Below are 25,580 nucleotides of genomic sequence, written 5' to 3' on the forward strand. Positions count from 1 at the left end.
CATTCTGACTGGTTGCATCACTGCTTGGTATGGAGGCTCCAATGCACAAGATCGGAAGAGGCTGCAGAGGGTTATAGACTCAGCCGGTTCCATCACAGGCACAACCCTCCCCACCATCGAGGACATCTTCAAGAGGTGGTGCCTCAAGAAGGTGGAATCCATCATTAGGGACCCTCACCATCTGGGACATGCCCTCTTCTCGTTACTACCATCAAGGAGGAGGTACAGGAGCCTGAAGACCCACACTCAGTGATTCAGGAGCAGTTTCTTCCCTCTGTCATCAGGTTTCTGAACAGTCTGTGAATCTATGAACACTACCTCATTGCTCTATTTTTTGCACTATGTATTTATTTTGTAATTTATAGTTCTTTATGTCTTCGCCGCAAAACAACAAATTTCACGGTGACAGTGATAATAAATCTGATTCTGATTTTGTTTTTGATTCTATGGACTTGCACTCCAAGATCCCTCTGTACATCAATGCTCTTAAGGGTCCTGCCATTTACTACATACTTCCCAAAGTACACCTCACACTTGTCTGGATTAAACTCCATCTGCCATTTCTCTGCTCAGCTGGTCTATATCCTGCTGAATCCTTTGAAAACCATCCTCACCACCCACAATTCCAAAATCTTTTGTGTTGTTTGCAAACTTATTAATCAGCCCACCTACATTTTCATCCAAATCATATATATATCAATAACAACAGAGGTCCCAGCACTGACCCCTGCAAACACTACTGGTCGTAGACCTCCAGTCAGAATAATACCCCTCCACCACTACACTCTGTCTTCTATGGCCAAGGCCAGGACAATTTTGAATCCAATCTACCAAGTCTCCATGGATCCCATGCACTTTAATCTTCAGGATCAACCTAGTTTGAGGGACCTTGTTGAAAGCTTTACTAAAGTCCACGTGGATAATATCCACTGCCCTATCCTCATCTATCATCTTCATTATCTCCTCCAAAAACTCAATCAGATTTGTAAGACATGACCTTGCCCACACAAAGCCATGCTGACAATCTCTAATAAATCTATGCTTTCCAGATATGAATAAATCCTATCCTTAAGAAGATTCTCCAGTAATTTTCCTACCATTGATGTAAGGCTCTGTAATTTCCTGCTTTGTCCCTATTGCACTTCTTAAACAGAGGAACAATACTGGCTTCAGTGCTCTGGGACCTCACCTCTGGCTAAAGAGGACACCTCTGTCAAGGCCCCAGCAACTTCTTCCTTGCCTCCCTCAATAACCTGGAATAGATCTCATCAGACCCTGGGGACTTATCCACCTTAATGCTCTTAAAGAGCCTCAACAGCTCCTCCTTCATGATATCACCATACCCTAGAATATCAGCATATCCATCCTTGATCCGCTATTCTCCGTCCTTTTCCTTGGTGAACACCAGTGCGAAGTAGTCGTTTAGTACCTTGACCACTTCCTCTGGCTCCAGACATAAATTCCCTCCTCTGTCCTTGAGTGATCCTACCCTCTCTCTAGTTACCCTCTTGTTTTTAATGTATATATAAAATGCCTTGGGATTCTCTTTAATCTTACTCACCAAGGTTATTTCATGACCCTTTTAGCTCTCCTGATTCCCTGTTTAAATTCTCTCCTGCTTCCTTCGTATTCCTCAAGGGCTCTGTCCTATTTCAGATTCCTAAACCTTACATATGCTTCCTTTTTCTTTTTGACTAAATTAGCAACATCTCCCATCAACCAAATTCCTGAACCTTGCCATCCTTGTCTTTCTTCCTCACAGGAACACGTTGGTCCTGAGCTGATCAGCTGGCCTATAAATGACTCCCACACATCAGATATGGACATCCTAGAACATCCACTCACAATCTATTCTCTCCACCTCCTCTCTGACATTGTTGTAATTAGCCTTTCTCCAATTTAGCGCTTTCCCCTGAGGTCCAGACTTATCCATAACTACCTGAAAACTTATGGAATTTGGGCTTTGTTCCAGGCAAGGTGAGAGATGTTCTGACGGGACGGAACTGGAGGGGGACTCACATACTTGTGGGTAGGTTTGCTAATGCTGATCTGGGGGGGGGGGGGGGGGGGTGGTTTAAACTAGATTTGCAGGGGGAAGGGAACCAGAGTGTTAGAGCAGATAGTGAAGTGGAGGAGGTTAAAGGTCATGCGAAGACTGCATGTATAGACAGAAATCAAAGGTTTGTACATGATAGAAATGTTCTCAGGTGCATCTATTTCAATGCAAGGACTATTGTAGGTAAGGCCACTGAGTTTAGGGTGTGGATTGGCATGTGGGATTATGACATTATTGCTATTAGTGAGATTTGGTTGCAGGAGGGGCAGGACTGGCAGCTTAATGTTCTGGGGTTCCGTTGTTTCAGATGTGATAGAGGAGGAAGGATGAAAGGGGGAGGTGTGGCGTTACTAGTCAGAGAAAATGTCACAGCTGTGCGTAGACAGGACAGCCCGGAGGGCCCATCTGCAGAGACCATATGGGTGGATCTGAGGAACGGGAAAGGTGTGGCCACACTAATAGGGTTGTATTATAGACCGCCCAATAGTCAGAGAGAATTGGAGGAGCAAATCTGTAGAGAGATAGCAGACTGATGTAAGAAACAGAAAGTTGTAATAGTAGGGCATTTTAACTTTCCACATAATGACTGGGACTCCCACACTGCAAAAGGGTTGGATGGCTTGGAGTTTGTCAAATGTGTTCAGGAAAGTTTTCTAAATCAATATACAGAGGTACCAATGAGAGAGAATGCAATACTTGATCTCCCATTAGGGAACCAGACAGGTCAGGTGACAGAAGTATGTGTAGGTGAACATTTTGGGTCCAGTGACCATAATGTCATTAGTTTCAAGTTAATTATGGATAAGGATAGGTCTGGTCCTCGAGTTGAGGTTCTAAATTGGAGAAAGGCCAATTTTGTGGAAATGAGAAAGGATCTAGTAAGAGTGGATTGGGATAAGTTGTTTTTAAATTTTGAGAGTGCAGAGTTTGCGTGCTCCTGCCAGGATTAAAGGCAAAGTTAACAGGCATAGGGAACCTTGGTTTTCAAGTGATATTGGTGATCTGGTTAAGAAAAAGAGAGAGGTGTATAGCAGGTATAGGCAACTAGGAACAAATGAGGTAATTGAAGAGTATAGAAAATGTAAGAAAATACTAAAGAAGGAAATCAGGAAGGCAAAAAGCAGACATGAGGTTGCTCTGGCAGATAACGTGAAGGTAAACCCAAAGGGTTTCTACAAGTATATTGAGAGTAAAAGGATAGTAAGGGACAAAATTGGTCCACTAGATGATCAGAGTGGTCGGCTATGTGTGGAGCCTCAGGAGATGGGGGAGATCTTAAACAGTTTTTTTTGCATCAGTATTTACTCAGGAAACTGGCATAGGGGATATGGAAGGAAGGGAAACAAGCAGTAGTATCATGAAACATATAGAGATTAAAGAGGAGGAGGTGCTTGCTGCCTTACAGCGAATAAAGGTAGATAAATCCCTTGGGCCTGACATGATATTTCCTCAGACCTTGAGAGAGACTAGTGTAGAAATTGCAGGAGCCCTGGCAGATATATTTAAAATGTCCTTAGCCACGGGTGCGGTGCCGGAGGACTGGAGGGTAGCTCATGTTGTTCCGTTGTTTAAAAAAGGCTCTAAAAGTAAACCAGGTAATTACAGGCCGGTGAGCTTGACATCAGTAGTGGGTAAATTATTGGAAGGTGTTCTGAGAGATCAGGTATACAAGTATTTGGACAGCCAAGGGCTGATTAAGGATAGTCAGCATGGCTTTGTGCGTGGTAGATCATGTTTAACGAATCTTGTAGCGTTTTTCAAGGAGGTTACCAAGAAAGTAGATGAAGGAAAGGCTGTGGATGTTGTCTACATGGACTTTAGTAAGGCCTTTGACAAGGGCCCACATGGGAGATTAGTTCAGAAGGTTCAGACACTAGGTATCCATGGAGAGGTTGTAAACTGGATTCGAAATTGGCTGTGTGGGAGAAGACAGAGAGTGGTAGTGGATGGTTGTTTCTCAGACTGGAGGCCTGTGACTAGTGGTGTGCCTCAGGGATCTGTGCTGGGGCCATTGTTGTTTGTTGTCTATATCAATGATCTAGATGATAATGTGGTAAATTGGATCAGCAAGTTTGCTGATGACACTAAGATTGAAGGCGTAGTGGACAGTGAGGAAGGCTTTCAAAGCTTGCAGAGGGATCTGGACCAACTGGAAAAATGGGCCAGAAAATGGCAGATGGAATTTAATGCAGACAAGTGTCAGGTGTTGCATTTTGGAAGGACAAATCAAGGTAGGACATACACAGTAAATGGTAGGGCACTGAGGAGTGCGGAGGAACAAAGGGATCTGGGAGTTCAGATACAAAATTCCCTGAAAGTGGTGTCACAGGGTTGTAAAGAAGGCTTTTGGCATCCTGGCATTCATGAATCAAAGTATTGAGTATAGGAGTTGGGATGTTATGGTGAGGTTGTATAAGACATTGGTGAGGCCAAATTTGGAGTATTGTGTGCAGTTCTGGTCACCTAACTATAGGAAGGATATCAGTAAGATTGAAAGAGTGCAGAGAAGATTTACTAGAATATTGCTGGATCTTCAGGAGTTGAGTTACAGGGGAAGACTGAACAGATTAGGACTTTATTGCTTAGAGTGCAGAAGAATGAGGGGAGATTTGATAGAGGTTTACAAAATTATGAGGGGTATAGACAGAGTAAATGCGAGTAGGCTCTTTCCACCCAGATTAGGAGAGATAAATACAAGAGGACATGGCTTTAGGGTGAAAGTGGAAAGATTTAGGGGGAACATTAGGGGGAACTTCTTCACTCAGAGAGTGGTGGGAGTGTGGAATGAGCTGCCATCTGACATGGTAAATGCAGGCTCACTCTTAAGTTTTAAGAATAAATTGGATAGATACATGGATGGGAGAGGTCTGGAGGGTTATGGACTGGGTGCAGGTCAATGGGACTAGCAGAATAAAGTTTTGGCACAGACTAGAAGGGCCGAATGGCCTGTTTTCTGTGCTGTAGTGTTCTATGGTTCTGTGGAATTATGATCACTGTTCACAAAATGCTCTCCTGCTGAAACTCCAATCACCTGGCCAGGTTGGATTATTGGATTATCTTCATGCTGTGTCAAGAAACCCCCCTAGATGCATCTGACAAATTCTTCCCAATCTAAGTCTATGGTACTAAGGAGTCCTAGTCAATATTGGGGAAATTAATGTCACGCACTGCAACAACTCTGTTGCTATTACATCTTTCCATAAGCAGCCTACATATCTCCAGCTGGCTATCGGGAGCCCAGTTGTATAACCCCATCATAATGATTGCACCTTTCTTATTCCTGAGTTCTACCCACATTGCCTCTCTGGATGACCCCTCCAGAATGCCCTCCCTAAGTGTTGCTGTTCTTCCTGCTCAGTGGTGCAACTCCCCCGACTCTTTTACATCCGTCTCTGTCACATCTGAAACATCTGAATCCTGGAGTCTTGAGCTGCCAGTCCTGCCCCTCTCTCAACTTAGTCTCTGTAATGGCTACAACATTGTGGTTCCATATACTCATTCATGTCCTAAATTCATCTGTCTTATCTGTAATACTCCTTGCATTGAAATAAATACACTTTAGCCCATCAGCCCCACCTCGTTCATTAACCTGGCCCTCTCTGTCCGTCCTTTCAGACAATTGACCTTAACTCTACCTTCCTCCACTTCCTCACTTCCTCCACTTAACCAATGCCCCCACTTGCTGACCTACTGCTCTGTTTTCCCCCCCAACCCCCAGTCCCACCCCTGGCTGAACTAGATTAAACCCTCCCAGGTAACATTAGCAAACCTCCCTGCAAGGATATTGGTGCCTCTCCAGTTGAGGTGCAACCCATCCTTCTTATACAGGTCCCTCTTGCCCTGGAAGAGAGCCCATGATCCATGTACCTGAAGGCCATCCCTCCTGCATCAGCTGGAAACATGGCAAGAGCATCTGAAGTGCAGAGAAATGATGAGGAGAAGGGGTTTACTGTGAGTCACCAGCAGGCAATATTCCAGTATCCGTATCATGGAGGAGCAATATATCTGGAGATGGTCACAGAGAAATGCACCTACCGTGGGTAGAGCTTCAGCCAAAAAGCTGTGCCAGGACAACTCTACTTGTAGCAGTCAAGGCCACAATTCAGGCCACAAGGCCTGAGTTTGGCCTCTGAATCAGAGCATGTGGCAATGGCAGAAATCTATCACAGGAGCAAGGTTTGCAAAATGCTGCAGGATTAGAGATTTCGTGTAAGTTCTGTTCTCAAAGAGAAGGGAATTCATTTTCTTTTCCTTGGTTAGAGAACAGAGGTTAATGAAGCCAAGTGGAGATAAAGCCTGTGACTATGTCAGGTTAAGAGCTCCACACAGGAACCCCAACATCTTTAGGAAAAGAAAGTGTTCTCACTTTAAATATGAAGACTGAAAATATTGATGGTTCATGGAGCTCACATGATGTTTATTCTCTGGCAGAGCACTTGCTCCCCAGTCATAACGCAGAACCAACATTAGCTCTTGCAGGATGCGGGCTGAATCCCTGCCTCCTCACAACAGTCTGAGGACCGACCATTGCTGCACATGGTTGGATAGTGACAGCCATGGACTTGAACCAATAACGACCAGAGTCCTCAAGCACTGGACCTTTGGGGTCAGCTGTAGGTGAAAAAGGAATATAAGGATTAAATTTGTGACATGAAACCTTGTTGATTCAGAGAATCAGTGCTGTTTCAGAGAATGTGCTACAGTGTTAAGCAGTGCAGTTGGTGCTGGAGTCTTCATTAATGAAAATGAAATGTGTGCACAAATTTCAGGTTAATGGCACCAGACCCAACTAGCACTGACTGCTGGAGCAGTACATTCCAGCATGTTTTCCAGCCTCTTTGAATTTCTTGGCCCTTGGTTATATGAACTCCTCCTGTACCTCTTTCTCTCTGTGTAGATGTCTTCAGTGTCATTCCTGACTCTCACACAATGAAAGTCATTTTTAGATTTCTTAAGTCTAAAGTCATTAACTAATCCAGATATACTTATTAGTAAAGAAGAAGACAATACCTGGCTGTGAATGGAAAGCGAAAAGCAAGAATAGCCTAAAAGGGCTGGACATTGGAGGTAAATCTTGGGACAAATGGGACAATTTGCTGTTTTTTTTTAATAAATGTATCTTACTTTTTGAATTAAGAAATTGGTTAAATATTTAAATGGAAGCTTTTTTTAGGGTCATTCTCTGTAATTTGGTTAATCTTGGCATAAGGGTTAGAATTAACTGCACTTTGGGACTGGAATCAGCTTTAGTATTTCAAGTGTGCTTCAGCACGTCGACCCACAATAGATTGTCCAAACTGATTATGATGGTCTCAGTTTAGATCTCTCATTTATCCTGGGTTAGCTAACCACAGCAAAGAATTAACAGGTTTAAGATATTCAAGCCTGATTCATGTTAGGAGTGTGTGGAAAGCCCAGGGAACAATGGGGCAACATTCACACCAGAACAAATACATAAACTGACTTTTTTGCCCCAAATTATAATTTATTCTTAAAATTTTCAGTTACACACTTCAGGGGAATCAATTGTCATCACTCCCCATCTTCTTAGGCAGTCCCTTGGAATTAAGGATGGCTTGCTTCTGATTTTACGGGTTACAGTAGCAGACTTTTCCGCAGATGGCACAGAAGGTGCCTGATGGGATGGTGGGTGGGTAGTTTGTGAAGCAGTGCATTCCTTCTGCCACTTGCACAGCATCTCCATGTGCTCCTGATGCATGGACATGAGGTTCTCAATACTATCTCAAATGCTCCGTCTCCGCTTTGAGCAATCAAGGAGCAGAGATTCTCAGGAGACATTGTTGTTTTTCAAGGAAGCTTTGAGCACATCCATGAATCTTTCCCTCAGTCCACCTGGTAATTTCTTCCCAGGACAGAACTCAGACACTCAAAGGCTGTGCTGGCACACTGAAGGCAATGATGAATTTCATCATCAATGTCTGCCTTCACTTTTAAGACATGGGAGGTAATATATGTTTTCCAGGGTCTCGTCATATCATAGATCTTTATTGTTGGTCGGTGGTCTTGAGTAGGAAGGGTATCTTGTTAGAGGGCCTTTGTTTTATGGATGCTGGGTATAAGGTCTAGACTCGACTATACTTTAATGAACAGGTCAAGAACGACTTGGAGCTCAACTTCCAATTCCACGCATACACTAATGTCCAACATATCCAATGTCAGTTCAGCTCAGGGACAAGCAAGGCTGCAATATTGCCCTGCCACTCTGTTCAATATTTTTCTCTGCAATGTGGCACCTGATCTCCAACAAACTTCCCACCGGAGTGAATCAGAACCAGAATCAGATTTATTATCACTGACTTATATGAAGTGAAATTTGTTGTTTTGCAGCAGCAGTACAGTGCAAAGACCTAAAATTACTATAACTTACAAAAATAAATATAGTGCAAAATAAAGGATTAATGAGGTCATGTTCATGGGTTCATGGACTGTTCAGAAATCTGAAGGCAGAGGGGAAGAAGGTGCTTCAGAATTGTTGAGTGTGGGTCTTCAGACTCCTGTACCTCCTCCCAGATGGTAGTAATTGGGGAGGATTATGGAGTGGAACTAATCTACAGGACTGATAGGAAACAGTTTTACTCCAGAAAAATGGTCACACCAACCTCAATCTTGCTGCAATATACATGCAACATTTGCATATGTTGTGCATTTGGAGGCTGAAATCCATGCAAGTCATAATCAGCCCTCACCACTGACAAGTTCAGGCCAAATCACAATAAAAACTTGTTTCTCAAGAGTGCCATTTTAGCACATTGAAAGTTCAGCCTCTATTATTTTTCCCAGGAAATAAAATTAAAATATATTTTGCTCAATAACATTGAATTTATGGATTGAATTGTTTTTGATTATTCCTGACCTCTTTTCCTTAAAGCCTTTTATTAGATAAGATTTCTTTATTAGTCACATGTACATCGAAACACACAGTGAAATGAATCTTTTGCTTCCAGTGTTCTGGGGGCAGCCCGCAAATTGTAGACATTGTGAAATCCTGGTGCATTTCGAAATAATCTTATTTATGGGGTGTTATCATGTTGATCTTGAATTTAATACATCTGAACTACAGGCAAGTAACAGCAGAGATAAGTTAGGCGATAATGAAGTAAAATATTCTTTATGACCATGAACATAGAAGAAGGAAAGCATTCAGTGACGAAAGGAGAACGAACAAATCAATACTTTTCGAAAGCAGAGTGAAAATCTTCAATGGAAGGTGAGCCAGTGTCTTTATTTTAAATAGGTGGTAATTCAAGCTAACAATAGCATTTTATTATATAAAAGAAAAGTTTACCGTGTCAAGACAACGAACTGTAGCTCTCTCCACAGAGACACAGACTTTCTGGCAAGTTCCAAACAAGACATGCCATAATTACAGAAAGAGCAGTTGATTGCATTATACCGTTCTTACAGTAGCAAAATTTATTTTATACATGACACAAAATAAAAAATAGAAAATGTGGCAGGACTGGCAGCGTGTCTGGAAAGAAACAATTCAGATTGAAGACCCTTTATCAGAACTTTTCCTATTATTATTCAGTGTACAGTTAAAATACAAAGAGATCACTAAGAGGAAGCCTTCAGGTTCTAAAATAAAGTTGCTTTAACGACTCTGACACTCAGTGGAAAACGCCCTCCGTTTTTTGCTCGCCAGCTGCCTGCTATTGACGTATGACTTGGTTGAAGGAACGAGTGCGTTGCGGGCTGTTGGTGGCAGAAGCAGCGAGAGCGAGTGTGTGTAGGTTGGTGGGCAGCGCGGCGTTAGCTGGAGCGCGGCTGCACCCCGGGGCCATTGGGTTGGCAGAGTGTCCGTACCTGGTGGATTGGACAGGAAAGTCTTTCGAAAGAAATTCCAATTTAGGCTGAGCTCATGTTAACAGAAACAGGGAGACATTCCTTTACAGCCAGGTGAGTACTCTTGGGGATTACCCATTCCTTCTTAAAACTGTTTCGTAGTTCCGGATTTTGGTTTTCTAAACCTGTTTTGTTTCATGTCGCATTATTTGTAAAAACGAATGTGTTGTAAATCAAAAGGTATCCTGTCCTTTTCCGTGAGTGGGGGGAGGGTGATCTGAATTAAAATCACGTCGAACAGGGCGGTCGAAACTTGCCTATCGGTACTTTCTTCTGAACAGCCACATGTAACTATATATCAGAATGTGGAAAATGTTGTGTCCATTTGCAAGTGTAACCACGTCTGATCAGCCAATTCCATCATCAGCTTTAACATGTCAAAAATGGAAGTGATTACAAAAGTTCGTCTGAATAAAATAAAAATTTCGCATGGAAATACCTACGCTATAAATATTAAAAGTTATTTCAGTTGGGGTTCAAAACTGTTAATAATCTCCTGCCACTTGAAGTCAAAATGATAAAAGGTGTGTGTGCGTTTGCTGGTAAGGGGTTGTGCGGGCAGCATGGAGAATTTAAAATAAAATGGATAAACGGAATTCATTAGCCGTGTAATCTCCATTTTAAGTAGATAGCGTGTTTCTAAATAATGAACAATTTCGTTAAGAAAAGAAGTCGTTGTTATAATGTGGTGTTATTGGAACAGTTTAAGGCTTGGTCTAGTTCAGACTGTTCTTCCAAATACAGTCGTCAAGACAATGCTGGAGACAATGCTGCCACTTCTGGTAGCGTTAATAATACTCAACTGACCAGAGTTAACCATGCCTCCAGCCAAGCCCCTTCCAGTTCCACTACAAGGTGGGTATCTAGGCAATGACGTGGAAAATTGCCTCGGTTTGCCATGATCAAACTTTCTGTGTTCAGGACAAATCTGATCCAATAAATCACTGCCTGTCAGTGTTCCCTTTAATCATTATGAGTGTTGGACAATATTGGACAGGTTATACAGCGGGTACTACCAGGAAGTACGGTTTTGGTTCTGCCAGGATCGTTTAGTTTCAGACACTTGCACCAAAAATAAATAAAAGAACTGAATTCTAGATGTGAAGTGAGTGATTCCCTTTGACATCAAGACAGAGTATGGAATCACAGAGCCCTAGTAAAATTGCAGTGTGGTAATCTCTCCATTGGCTGCAATCATACCTTGCTATAAGGAAAATGGTAGTGGTTGGAGGTTAATCATCTCATTCCAGGGAGTTGGTGCAGGAGTCCCTCAGAGCAGTACCAGGCTCAAGCATCTTCAGCTGTGCTATTGATGGCCTTCACTCCATCATTAGCTCAGAAGTGGGGGTGGCTGTGCATGGTTGTACAGCGCTCAGTTCCATTGCATGGAGTGCTTCATAAGATTATGAGGCACTTCATGTTTGCATGCAGCTTGATGAATGAAAACATTCAGGATTGATGTGCATGTCTGTCAACCCTTTTTGAGCCCAAATTGTGTACAGGAGCTTTCAAACCTTTAAGGAATGCTGCCAATCCTTATGAAATTAGTCTATGACTCAGAAAGCAAATATTGAAATTTAAGAAAACAAAAAGCCACATTACTGAAGAGCAAAATGCAGAAAGCTATGGAGAAAAAAAAGGAAAAAAATAATTTGCTGTGCTGTACAACTCTATGACTATGCTGTGTACACTATCATAAATTTACAGTAACATTAAAAAAGTCATGAATAATCATGCAATTCAAATTTTTCAGAAGTTTAATGACACTGTCAAACAGTCAGAGAATATCCATATTCTGGTCCATAGGAAAATGCTTTAGCTTAATCACATATTCTCATCAAATGTGAGTTTTCTCCCATCTCTGTAACTTCCTACAGTCTGGTAACCCTCAGATCTTAGCATTCCTTCAGTTTTGTCCCCTTGTGCTTTCCCAGTTTCCTTAGCCCAAGTGCTCTATTGTCATGTAGGTTGGTTAAACAAAACTGCCCAATAAGAAGAGTTTGCTTTGTAAGAGGTATTTCTTGGAGAGAGGACAATGGTTGGGATGGTGTTGTTTGAGGGTAAGGTGTTACATGTATCCCACAGAAGCCATCGTGAAAATTTACTTTCCTGAATATTGTTCTTTGCTGCTGGCACACGCAGTTATTTGGGTGAAACGTGTACCATTGCAGTAAGTTTTTAAGGGGAGAAAAGAGAAATAGTAGTCAAAAATGACAATTCCATACATAAATTCAATTTTATTTAGCAATATGTATTTAATTTCAGTTTCAGGAACTGCTTTGAGCTATTTGTGGGAAAGGCTAAGATCAGGATTATTGCTTGTTCTTGAGAAATAACTTTCCGTGTTTTGGCCTGAGCATTTGTGCTGAGAGTTGCCAATGACTTGGAGCTCTGCATCTGTGAGCATCATATGCATACCACTGCACAGCCTCTAGGGTAGGGGTGACAATGTTTCTGAAGTGGAGGCGATGTAGGTTTGAAAAGTTTCCTATTAGTCCTGTAGATTCCCACTCCAGCAGGAGGCTTTTTGGAGGTGAAGTGCAGCATTGCAGTGAGATTGAAAAAAGTCTGGCACAATGAAGCAGCTTTGCTTGTCACTAGACTGAACTGAAATAGGCTTTGTTGTGGACCTATTGGATACTTGTGTATGGATCCAATTGGAGGCTGAGCTCCAAGTCATTCTCAATTCGTTCACTGTAGTGTATGAGAGGATGGGCCTTATACACATCTGTAAATCAAAGGTTTTAGATGCTCCTGCTGTCTTCTGACAATAAAGGTCTATGACAAGACCCTGGAAAATGATTTCCCACAGCTTGGAAGCCACCTCTTAATGAAGGCAAGACATCAGTGATGAAATTCACTACCACCTTCAGTGCTCTAGCACAGCCTTGACGGTTTGAGATCAGGACGTCAAATCCAGCACAAAACTTCAGATCTAATGGAAGCAGTGATCCCTACTTTCCTATATATCTCTGAGACCTGGACTACCTATGAAACACTTCAGAGAACTGGAAGGATATCACCAACACTGTTGGTGCAACACTGCAAAATCCATAAACCAATAACATTGTCTCTCCTAGGACAATAGACCCAGTGTTTGATGCTCCAGTGGGCAGGCCATATCAACGTTTGATCTCTGAAACGGTCACTCTTCTAAGCTGTCATGGTAAGAGACTACCAGGCGAACAGGGAAAAGATACAAGGATGTCCTCAAAACTTTATTGAAAAAAGCGCAACATTTCCACTTACTCCTGGGAATCATTGGTCCTTGACCGGTGAAGTTCCCGAAGACTAGAAGGTGGCTAATGCTGTTCCGTTGTGTAAGAAGGGTAGCAAGGACAAGCCAGGGAACTACAGGCTGGTCAGCCTGACATCAATACTGGGGAAGTTACTGGAGGGAATTCTGAGGGACAGGATCTGCCAGCACTTGGATGGATGGAGTCTGATTAGGAGGAGTCAGCATGGCTTTGTGCATGGAAAGTTGTGATGGATGAATCTCTTAGAGTTTTTAGAAGAGGTAACCAAAAAGGTAGATGAGGGGAGGGTAGTGGATATTATCTATTTGGACTTTAGCAAGGCCTTCAACAAGGTCTCGCATGGTAGGCTGGTCTGGAAGGTTAGGTCTCATGGAATCCCAGGAGAGCTGGTTAGGTGGATTCAAAATTGGCTTGGAGGTAGGAAGCAGAGGGTGGTGGTTGAAGGTTTCTTGGAATGGAGGCTGGTGACGAGTGGTGTGTCGCAGGATTCAGTTGTATAAGTTGTTGGTGAGGCTGCACTTTAAGTACTTGTTAAGACGTAGTTAAACTGGAAAGAATAGAGAAATGATTTACAAGAATGTTGCCAGGACAGGACCCGAGTCATAGGGAGAGGTTGGCCCGGCTATGTCTTTATTCTGTGGAATGTAGGAGAATGAGAATTGACCTTATGGAAATGTTTAAAATTATGAGAGGCATAGATAAGGTGGATGGTAGCAGTCTTTTCCCCAGGGTAGGGCATAAGTTTAGGGTGAGAGTGGAAAGATTTAAAAGGGACCTGAGGGGCAACTTTTTCATGCAGAGGGGGTGAGTATATGGAATGAGCTGCCAGAGGAAGTGGTTGAGGCAGGTACAATAGTATCATTTAAGAAGCACTTGGATAGGTACATGGAGAGGAGGGCCCTGGAGGGATATGGGCTGAACACAAAAGATTGGGACTAGCTGGGTGGGCAATGTGGTCAGCCTGGACTCGTTGGGCCAAAGGGCCTGTATCCGTGCTGTATTGCTCTATGACTGCTCGAAGTGGAGAAGGAGCAGTCAGAATAGTATTGAGAACCATGTGTCAGTGCATCTGGGGCATTTGGAAGCCCAGTGTAAGTCAGCTCACAAACTACCCTCTGACCCCTGTTCTGCAGGCATATACTGCCTATCTGTGGTAGAGATTGAGGTTCATTTATTGGTCTCATCAGGCATCTCAGAACTGGAGCGGGAGCAACACATCCGTGATCCTGTGGGACTGCCAAAGAAGGTAAAGGGGATCGTTAATTGCTGACACAGAGGTGAATCTCAGTGCTGATCAGGGAACAGTTTAACTACTTTTTCCCAAGATATTAGCTAGTTCCTTTTGGAATAGCCATGGCAGAAAATTGAGCAGGTGGCCAAGTTATCACTGTACTGTCAGTGACAATGATAATACAGTCCAGTGGATCACATGGTTTTCACAAGAGAAGTGCTGTTCATTTGTTGTGGTTCCATTGTTGTGGAATCTGCCTGCAGGATTTCCCAGGTACTGGATGTTTCGATGCGACCTTCAGAAGCACAGCTGGAAGCTTGATGCCGCTGCCTTTCGTAGAGAAGGGGAATGAGGCATCACTCTTGGTTTTGAAGGCAGAGGCTTTGTGCACCTCCCTCACACAGAGACTGGACTCTAACAGTACCCATGCTCAACTCTCACATTTTGGTTGTGGATGTTTTGAAGTTACTTGTCAGATGCATTAAGGGAACAGGAAACTGCACTGACATTAACACATTCTTTGGGATCTGGACAAGTAAAAAACACTGTTGCTGAAGACGTCATAGTGGATGCAAAGAGAGACATCATCCCACCATCCAGCTTTACAATTGGTGAAGGTTCTGGCTATAAAGGACACTGCACATAAAACAAACCGGGATATATGGCAGCTACCTGTGCAGCCAAAATCTGCAGATATTGCAAACAGGAAGGTCAAAGCATCAGAGATTGCTGGCGGGCAAGTGCTCAACCTGTGTAGTGAATTGTGACTTATAAACCCCACCCCAAACACTTCTACAGCTATACACAGGCAGTTGGAGGGGAAACTGGCAATAAGCACCTCACAGTGACAACAACCCTACGAACCTCACTCTGAGATTCCAGGAGTATCGTACCATCCATCACATCCCAGCTTTGGGAAACTGGGAGCATCACAGCACCAAATGCACACCAGCTCTGGGAATTTGAGAGCAATAGGGTGCCAAAAGCTGTCCATGACCATAAGTGGCAGACTGGCATATTTCAAGGTACAGCACTAGACGCTGAGGAACGCTGAAGGTGTGTGCAGCTGAGGGAAATTGTACAGTTTCAGGCCCTCCCATTATTGCACACTGAGGAGGAGGAACCCATGTAAAAATCTCTCAGACATACCATTGATGGAATATTTGTAAAAGAAAAATTGATGCTGTTAATATAATGTAAATCTCGCAAGCAAATGTAATGATACGTTCAGTACAGTCAATGGCAATGTGAATAAATTATATTTGTGGAAACAAAATAATTTTTAAACAAAGTTTTAACAGAATAAAGGAAATTGAAGGGACACGGGGATCTAGAAATAAAATTTTAGAGTTTACAGCAGAACTTACTGTTGTCAGTGCTGGTTGAGTGGGGTATTTAGATACCACAGCTAGAGAATGGCTAAGAACACCGAACCAATAAGAGTTCAATATATTCTAAGATAAGATATCTTTTTATAAGATATCTTTATCGGCCACATGTACATTGAAACACACAGTGAAATACATCTTTTGCGTAGAGTGTTCTGGGGGCTTCCTAATGTTACGAACCAGCAACAAAAGAAACATTCCGAGTCATGTGATAAGTGTTTAAAACTACTTTATTAATAACTACTTATGATAATAAGAAAAATAAAAGTAAAAATGTTAGAATGTTAGAAGTAAAAATGTTAAATCTTAAACATTAACCCCAAAAACTAAACTCGTAGTGTGTGTGTGGCAAACTCCCAAACCCCACATCCAGGAATAGTTCTTAAAGTTCAGTTCAGCAAGCCGTAAGGTGAAACGTGATCAAAGGCTTCTTCAACAACCACCGTTGACTGAAGATGAAACATAGATGTAGAGAGAAAATAGAGAGTAATTACGAAATCCACATGTTCCACGATGGAACCCAAACGACACCTCAGTGTTTACTCAGCAGTGACCACTCCACCGCATCTTCCTCACCCCGAAAGGCTCTCGAATCGTGGCTGTCCACACAAATACCTGTTTCCTTCTACCAATCAACAACAAAGTGAACTCCACTGCTTTGTTCCGAAGTATCTGCCACCCCGAAAAGCATCCGTGATGTGGCAGTCCACACAAATACCTCTTTCCCTCTACAGGTTAATGACAAAGTGGACTCCACCGGATTACTCCAAAAATCCATATGTGGATTGTAGTGACAGGCACAGTTATTGTTTCTCATCCATCGATAGAGAAACTAGCAGGTCTCTCTCTCTCTCCCTCTCTCTCCCTCTCTCTCCCTCTCTCTCCCTCTCTCTCCCTCTCTCTCCCTCTCTCTCCCTCTCTCTCCCTCTCTCTCCCTCTCTCTCCCTCTCTCTCGCTCTCCTCGCCCCCCCCCCCCTCTCTGACTGACTGACTGCTTCAAAAACGTCATTAGGTCCTTTATCTTCTGTTGTTGTAACCAGGCCAACACACACACACCCCACTATGCTCTATCTTAAAGGGACATTCACCAATCGTAACCAAGTTCATAACACTAAGCATTAATTTTTTCTAAATGTAATTTCTTGCCAAACAGTAATATCTATTCTAACATTTGGACTAAGCCATTAGTCCAAATGCTAACTTTTGGAAGGTTAAAAGTAAGGTGATTAAACAACTCCATCCAAGACAAAATTGGGTGTCAAAGAATAACGTAGGTCAGTCCTGGTGAATGAGCAGGATGAGTTAGAGCCAGCAAAGTTTAGGATGTGCTAAAGCTGAGTGGCTAAAGGGTTGAAGAGTGCTTTGGAGAGGTGAGGTAAACTGAGGAAAGGGTTTGCTCTTGCTGCTGTACCTCCCACGACAGATTTGTAGTGTTCCTAGTGATACCATCTGACCAAAAGCAAAGCTTCTGAAGTACATTTCACACAAAAGTATTTGTGTAAAAGCCCTTAAAGCAGTATGCACTCCATTCCACTATTAGGAACACCAAACCAATAAGGGTTCAATATATTCTGAAGTTCCTAAGTATTCATTTTTTTCTAAATGTAATTATTGCACAAACAATAATATCTATTCTAACATTTTCCCTCTGTTGGTCTATATTTTGAATGATGATGATCCCAGAAATGAAAGGCTTAACGTATGAGGAACCTTTGGTGGCTCTGGGCCAGTACTCGATGGAGTTTGAAAGGATGAGGGGGGGGACTGCATTGAAACCTACCGAATACTGAAAGGCCTGGATAGAGTGGACATGGACAGGATGTTTCGATTAGTAGGAGAGTCAAGGATCTGAGGGCACAGCCTCAGAATAAAGGGACATCCCTTTAAAACTGAGATGAAGAGGAATTTCTTCAGCTAGAGGGTGGTAAATTTGTGGGCTGTGGAAGCTAAGGCACTGGGTATATTTTGGTCTTATAATAAAGCATGCAATGAAATCTTAGCAATATAAAGTTATAGTCAAATAATGGGTTCAGTTCTATACAATCACTGTCATTGCAAAAAGAGGTGTAATAGTAACATGAATTTTAACTTATTCAATCACCATTTCTGCTGTCATCTTGTAGATTGTATGAACTAGAACAGCATTTCCTTTGATTCACTGTGGTAAGCACCAGACTTCCAGATGTGTGTACGTATCTTCTGTCATGTACTGCTTCATTGGTCATGGTGTTGCACATGGGAAATCAAGGCGAAATACAGCCATCAATGGTGGTGTAAGATGGGAGCTAATTGACCTCGGATGTGAAGATATAACTCAGTGCTAGTTTTAAAGTTATAGATTTTATCATTTATTTAACTTTGATTTTATATTAATTGTAGTGAAACTGCACAATTTGGGAAGAAGGCTTCTCAGAGTTTAGGTGTTTTGCAGCTTTATGGACTAAAGTGTTGCTCGATGCTGGTAGAAGCATGTAATTTCAGAATAACAAAGCCAGTTTTTATCATAATAGTTAGAATGGAAAATGTCACATTAAAATGTGACAACAGCAATTGGAACAGGAAATATTGCAAATGTAAGGTTTTTAAAATGTTTTGCATATAACTTTTTGTGATAATAAAGCACCATATGGCATCACTCTAACCATCAACATCTTGCTGGGCTCACTTTTGACTGAAAGCTCAACTGATCATCTGCATTGACCAGTGAATGAGACAAGGACTGATACTTTTTGTGACAAAAAGCTCAGCATTAGACCATGCAGCCCTTCTCCATCATCTGCAGAACAATTCTGAAAGCCTGCTGACTTGCATGGAATGCTCACTACCAGCAACAGTCAAGAAATTTGACATCCACGACAGAGGTGTTTTCTCCAACTGGACCCCTGCCACTGGGCTCTGTCCTGGCTTCCTAGGTTGACTCCCTGTGGTTACTATGTGAGTGATTCAGAGGGTAAACAGCAAAGTTCATCAAGGTTACCTGGAAAGCATTTCCCTACCTTGTGATGTACATCACCAAGGTAGACAAGAGTTGCAATGTTGAGAAAACAACACCATTTGCAAGATTCCCGTGAAGTCCCACATGGCCTTGACTTTCATTGTTCCAAATCAGTATCCGAATTCCCTCCCTAACACGGTTGTGGGAAAACCAGCACCACAGGGGCTACATTCCTTCAAGGAAAAGACTCCACCACCTTCGGAGGGCAGCAAGGGGAATGCATTGCAATAAGTGTGCTTGCTGGTGTCTCAGACATTCCAAGAATAATAAGAAAATATATTAAAATGTTTACATATGTAACTTACAAGCTGTATTGGAAAGAAGTATGTGAAGATTTCTCATAAAAATTTCAGTGATATATTATCTGTTCTAGCATGCTAACTTTCTGTTTACCGGTCTCCTTACAAAAGGTCCAGTATTAGTGGTACAGGTACATTGTTCCCTGAAGAAGATGTTTGACATGCTTGCCTTCATCGGTCAGGGTATTGAGTACAGAAGTGAAGACGTCACGTTGCAAATGTACAAGTTGTTGGTGAGACCACACTTGAAGTATTGTGCGTAGTTCTGGTCACCCAGTAATAGGAAGGATGTCATTAAGCTGGAAAGGGTGCAGAAAAGATTTGCAAGGATATTACCAGGACTGGAAGGCTTGAGTAATAAGGAGAAGCTGGATAGTTTGGGACTTTTTTCCCTGGAGTGTAGGAGGCTGAGGGGTGACCTTTTAGAGGTATATAAAATCATGATGAGTGTAGATAAGGTGGATGGTTACAGTCTTTATCCCAGGTAGTGGAGTTTAAAACTAGAGGATATAGATTTAAGGTGAGGGAAAAGATTTAAAAAGGTCCCAAGGGGCAACTTTTTCACACAGAGGGTGGTGGGTTTATGGAATGAACTCCCAGAGGAAACTTTAGAGAAGGGTACAATTACAATGTTCAAAAGAGATTTGGACTGGATAAAAAAAGGTTTAGGGGGATATGGGCCAAGCACAGGCTAATAGGACTAGCTCGGATAGACGTACTGGTTGGCAGGGAAGAGTTGCTTCATAGCTCTATGACTCTCTAACCTGAAGCTTTGCTGGTCCTAGCATCCTGTAAGATCACCACTTGATACCGTTTTATTCTTTCCTCACAAATAATTCAAAGCTCTTCCTGAAAAATTCAGCCACCATAACCTTTCTTAGTAAATGATATTAGGGTGTGGATTTTATCCTGTCTGGTGCTTAGATTTGTTTATCTGGTCCTATCTCTCTTATTTACATACAGCTCAGCTAGTGATCTCTGATCTTCAATGATGCAAAACTCTGCATTTCCATGTAGTCCAATTACATACACATTTTTATATTGTTTTTCCTGAGTGATTTTCAATGATGCAAAACTCTGTATATCTCTCACCTAATGGTGACATTTCAGAAAGTGTTGGTCTATGTATTATTGTGCTACAGTAGCACAGTAGTACAGTAGCAGTAGCTTTTAAAGACTAAACGACAAATTTCACGTCATATGTCAGTGATAATAAATCTGATTCTGACCTTTAAGCCTTCTAAGGCCTTGAAAATCTTTAGGATGACACATTCAGTTGTAAGAGTCAAGATTTGTCTGAAACTGAAATTGCCTCGGTAGCCTTCTCTCACAAATTGTACAGCTTGAAAACATGGAATTTCTGGCCCACAGTTTAGGCCAGGACATTGCCATTGTGTCCTAACAGACACACTTGCACTGACTCCATTGAGTATCCCTAATATGTACCATGTCACGGGCATTGCTTGGAATCCACTTTGGTCCTCTGTTAATAGTCTTATAAAAGAACATGGATGCAGACATTTCTGCCTCATGACATCCTCAATTCTGGTTTAGGCCATGCTTAAGTTGATATCTGCCTAGTTTCTGGTGATTTTGGTTAACATCTCCAAAGTTACAGCAGATAATCACTGTCACATCTTTTGTGACTTGAGCCATACGGATACTGGAGCTGTAGATGTAAAGGGTCTTTTTTCAGCACAAGCAGACATTCGGGAGGAGGCCTGGTGGAAGAACCTCCTGGGTGAATTTCTCAGTAGAATCTTTCAGAAGAATCTCCCTGAACTCCAAGTATGTTGAGTTTTTATATTTCTTTAGTGCAAAGATAACAGCAGGCAACTAAACAGAGGTTCAATGGTTTCACAGATAGTTTATTTCAATATTTTTTGGTGGAGGCAAACAGTTCCATGGAATGACGAATTTACAATGGGAGCACATCTCAACCAACAAGACCATCCCTGAATATTCAAAGACCTTTGTTAGAACTTCAAACACCTTTGTTGGAGCAATACAAATATTGATTGACAGAACAAATATGTCCATAATCATCTTTTAGTGGCAGGATAGCCAGTCTGGACTCCTACAGATCTCATCCTGGGCATTTCCAAGTAGTCCAATTACATAAACATTTATATATTGTTTTTCCTGAGTGATTTTCAATGATGCAAAACTCTGTATGTCTCTAACCTTGTAATTACATTTGAACAGTTTGAAGACTGGTTCTTGTTTGTGTTACTTGATCACCACATATTGTCCTACCTCAGCTGATGAATCATTGATCTTCCATATTGAATAACACAGAGAAAGCACTGAAAGTAACAGGGACACAGAAAATACTCTGGGTGGGGACTTCAATGGCTATCACCTAGATTGGCCTTGTAGCATCACCATAGACTTTGCTGAAAAGTCCTGAAGAACATAGTTGCCAGACTAGGTCTATGGCAGGTAATGAGTGAACCAACATGAGGGATAAATCTACATCACCTCATTCTTGCCAGTCTACCTGTGGCAGATACATCTGTCCATGGCACCATTGGCAGCAGTGACCACCACACAATTCATGTGGGGGAATAAAGCCTCTTGACATTGTCCCAAGGACATCCTTGACCTTGTTGTGTGACACAATAATTATGTTACAAGAGATAGGCTTTGAACAGATCAATGAAGGGTTGTGGACCACCATAAGCAGCAGAATAATATACCACCACACTCTGATTCCCTCACAGTACCATTACAATCAAGCCAAGGGATCACCTCTGGTTTATTGAGGAGTGCAGGAATGCATATTGTGACTAATTCCCAATGTATGCTCAAAAATGAGGTCTTAACCTGGTGAACATAGGTTTAATTGTGTGTTTATCAGTGAAAACAGCACTCAATGGATAGAGCTAAGTGATGTCACAATACAGATCTAAGCTCTGTAGTCCTGCCACATCTATTTGTGCATAATGATGTGAATTGGCAAAATTCCAGAATGCAGCAAAGGGTGATCATTAATCATTTAGGAAAGGGAAGGCAGAATGCAAGAAGAGGCTAGCAAGAAACATAAAAACATAAACACTTATAAGAGTTCCATAGATCTGTAAAAGATTTACAAAAATTGTAATGGGGAAACAGGAAGTGGTAGAGAAAATAAACAAATAACATGTCTGGCCTCAAGGAAAAAGATGCAGAAAGCATTCCAGAAATAGTAGAGAGCTATACATTGGGAGTACATGACAAGCTTATCGAACTTACTATCAGTAAAAAACCAGTACTGGAGAAACTAATGAGATTGAAAGCTGATAAATCCCAAGGACTCAGTGACCCATATCCTGGAGTTTGAAAAGCTATGCAATGGAGATAGTGTACACACTAGTGGTCATCTTCCAAAAATACAGTACATTCTGGAATGTTTTTCACATGTTGGAAAGTAGAAAAAGTAACCCCACTATTTAAGAAAAGAGGGATAGAGAAAACAGGAAACATTGGACCAGTTCCACTGACAGTAGTATTGAAAATGCTGGAATTTATTATTAAGGAAATGGTAACAGGGCACATGGAAATAATGGTAAGATTTGGCAGTCAACATGGATTTATGAGAAAGGAAACTTGTTTGAATATCTGGAGCAAACAACAAACTGCAGGAGAAATGTAACAGGTTGAGCAGCATCTGTGGAGGCAAAGGAATAGTCAGGTTGTGACCTACATTGGGACTGAGAATTAAGAGGGGAGATAGTAAGTACAAAGAGGTGAGAGGGAGGTATGAGACAGGGGTGAGATAGAAGTGGGAAAGGAACACTGGGAGTGGGTTCCCTGATATTGGAAAGTTCAATATTAATACCATTGTAGGCTACCAAGTGGAATATGAGATGTTATTCTTCTAGTTTGCATTGGGCCTCACCCTGGCAGTGGTGAAAGCTGAGGTTAGTGTGGGAATGGGAAGAGGACTTGAAGTGACATGCAACTGGAAGCTCAAGTTGGGCATTGCAGACAGAGTGCATGCGCTCTGCTAAATGGTCGCCTAGTCTATGCTTGGTCTCGCCAATGTAGAAGAGGCCACACTGAGAGCATGAGATGCAATAGATGAGGTTGGAGGAGGTGCATGTGAATCTATGCCTCACCTGGAGGGCTGTTTAGGACCCTGAATGGTGGTGAGGGAGGTGGTGTAGGGATAAGTGTTGCACCTCCTATGGTTGCGGGGAGAGTGCCAGGAGACAGGGAGGGGTTGGTGGGGAGGAATGAGCAGACTATGGAGACATAGCGAGAGTGGAAAGCAGAAAGGGGGGGGGGCGGTGGGAAACGTGAAAATGTGACTGGTGATTTGATCCCATTGCAGCTGGCAAAAATGGTGAAGGATAATATGCTGGATGCGGAGGCTAATGGGGGTGAAAGATGAGGACCAAGGGAGGTGAGGTAAGAGCAGATATCCATGAAATTGATTTGTAGAAAGTGGGAGGAATTGAAAGACAAGTTGTTGCAGGTAAGTACAAGTTCTGCCAGGTGGATGACTGTGGTAGTGGAGGGGAACTGGTTGGGTCTTTGTTCTAGAAAGAACCGGAGTATCCTAAGATCTTATGATGGGGGATGGAATTGTATAAAGTCTGGACCGCCATGATGAAGATGAGGTAGTTGGGGCCAGGGAATTGGAAGTTGTCAAAATAGTGGATGGCATGAGAGGTGTCCTGGTGCAAAGGGTGAATGCCAGTGAGGTATTCATTTAGGATCCCACTCATAAACCCTGGCTCCACAGTTACACATCTAGATTTCCCTTTTAGTCTCTGAGGAGTCCTACTTTTTCCCTAGCTGCCCCCTTGCTTCTAAAATACTTATAAAAGGTTTCGGAATTCTCTTTAATCCTACTTGCTGAGGCCAATTCACGTGCTCTTTTTGCCATCCTCATTCCTTTCTCGTTCCCTCCAGTATCTCCTATAAACTTCAAAGGATTCACTTGAAACCAAATGCCTATACCTGACATATGCTTCCTTCTTATCTCTGATCAAACCTTCAATTTCCTTTGTAAACCAAGGTTCCTAATTTTGCCATCTTTACTTCCTCCCCTTACAGGGACATATAAGTCTGAACTCTTACTGTCTTGCCTTTAAACACCCCCCACTTATCAGGTGTTTTTCCCTCTAGCAGCTGCTCCCGATCTTCTTTCACCAGGTCTATATTGTTGAAATTAGCCCTCCTCCAATTTAAGGCCTAAAATCTAGGACCAACCTGTTCCTTCAGCCAGACTCAAGCAAACTTATTTCACTTAAGTTAATACTAAGACATGACTGAGAGCATTGAATAAAGCAATAGTTATGGTACCACACAACATCCTGGCTATAGTTCTGAAGATGCACTCTCTAGAAATAGTTTAACTCCAGCCCAGCTGGCATCAACCAGACACTGTGGGAAATTGCCCAGGTATGTCTTGTTCATCAAAAAACAAGACAAATCCAACAGGACTAATTACTCCTCAATCAGTCTACTCTCAAACATCAACAAAATGATGGAAAGGTGAAGACAACAGTGCTAACAATTAGTACTTTCTCATCAAAAACTTGCTCATCGTTGCCCAGTTTGGACTTTGCAGGACCATTAACTTGGTGCATTCATGGACTGTGGATATGAATTTCAGAAGTGAAGTGAGAATGAATATCCTTGACATTAAGGCAGCATTTGACTGGGTTTGGCATTATGGAGCCCTGGTAAAACTGAAGAGAATGAGGACCATAAGGTCAACAGTGGGTATGTTCACTGATGATTGCATAATGTTCAATTCCATTAGCAAGGGAAGCACTCCGTACCTCTGTGCAGCAAAACCTAGATGGTGCTCAGGCATGGGCTGATAATTAACAATTAATATTGGCACCACATAAGTGCCAGACAATGACCATTATCTTTCAAGGGTGAGTTTATTACCTAACCTTAGTATTGACTGGTATTACTATTCCAATGTACCCCACCATCAACATCCTGGGGCTGGCACTGACCAGAAACCCAACCACATAAATACCCTAGTTACAAGAGCAGGTCAGAGGCTATCTTTTGAGAAGTGATTCACCTCCTTATCCCAAAGTCTCTCCATCATCCATAAGGCACAAATTAGGAGTATGATAGAATGCAATGGGCTGGCAAGTGGGGAGTTTGTAAGGTGGTGGATACTTCTACCATTTATAAAAGGCTTCTGAATGCTCCTTCTCTACTCTAAGTGGTTGTGGGCCAGAAATTCCCAGGAGGTAGAGGGGATGTTGCATTCCTTCAAGCAATGTATACTGTAAAACTTTAATAATCCACTGTCCAATTTTTTGGAAATCTTTATGGTTGGCTCACCGGGAGCTTATTCCTCCCACACACTGGGGCCCTAGTTCCCATGCTCCCTTTCAAACTCACTGGGTCTTGCGCTCCCTCAAAACTTGCCTGGTTCTGTTTGCCGCAATCCCTCGAAACTACCAAGTTCACTGGAAAATTTATTATTGTACTTGTAACATCTTAGAAATGTGATGTAGTATTAATAAGGA

General features: G+C 42.2%; 1 protein-coding gene across 3 annotated transcripts in view; it reads left to right on the forward strand.

Annotated features, from left to right (window-relative positions):
- Positions 1-25,580, forward strand: part of chst6 (carbohydrate sulfotransferase 6) — a 78,472-nt gene that overhangs the window by 50,110 nt on the left and 2,782 nt on the right. The window contains exon 1 of one of the 3 annotated variants that reach the window (XM_052028510.1): positions 9,087-9,284. The exons of 1 other annotated variant lie outside the window; for it this stretch is intronic. The gene's annotated coding sequence lies outside the window, so the exon portion shown is untranslated. Of the gene's footprint in view, positions 1-9,086; positions 9,285-9,756; positions 9,977-25,580 lie in introns of those variants that run through there. One more of the 3 variants, XM_052028509.1, reaches the window with a different exon arrangement.

The sequence above is a fragment of the Pristis pectinata genome, chromosome 13, assembly GCF_009764475.1.
Source record: "Pristis pectinata isolate sPriPec2 chromosome 13, sPriPec2.1.pri, whole genome shotgun sequence".
NCBI classification, from domain to species: domain Eukaryota; kingdom Metazoa; phylum Chordata; class Chondrichthyes; order Rhinopristiformes; family Pristidae; genus Pristis; species Pristis pectinata.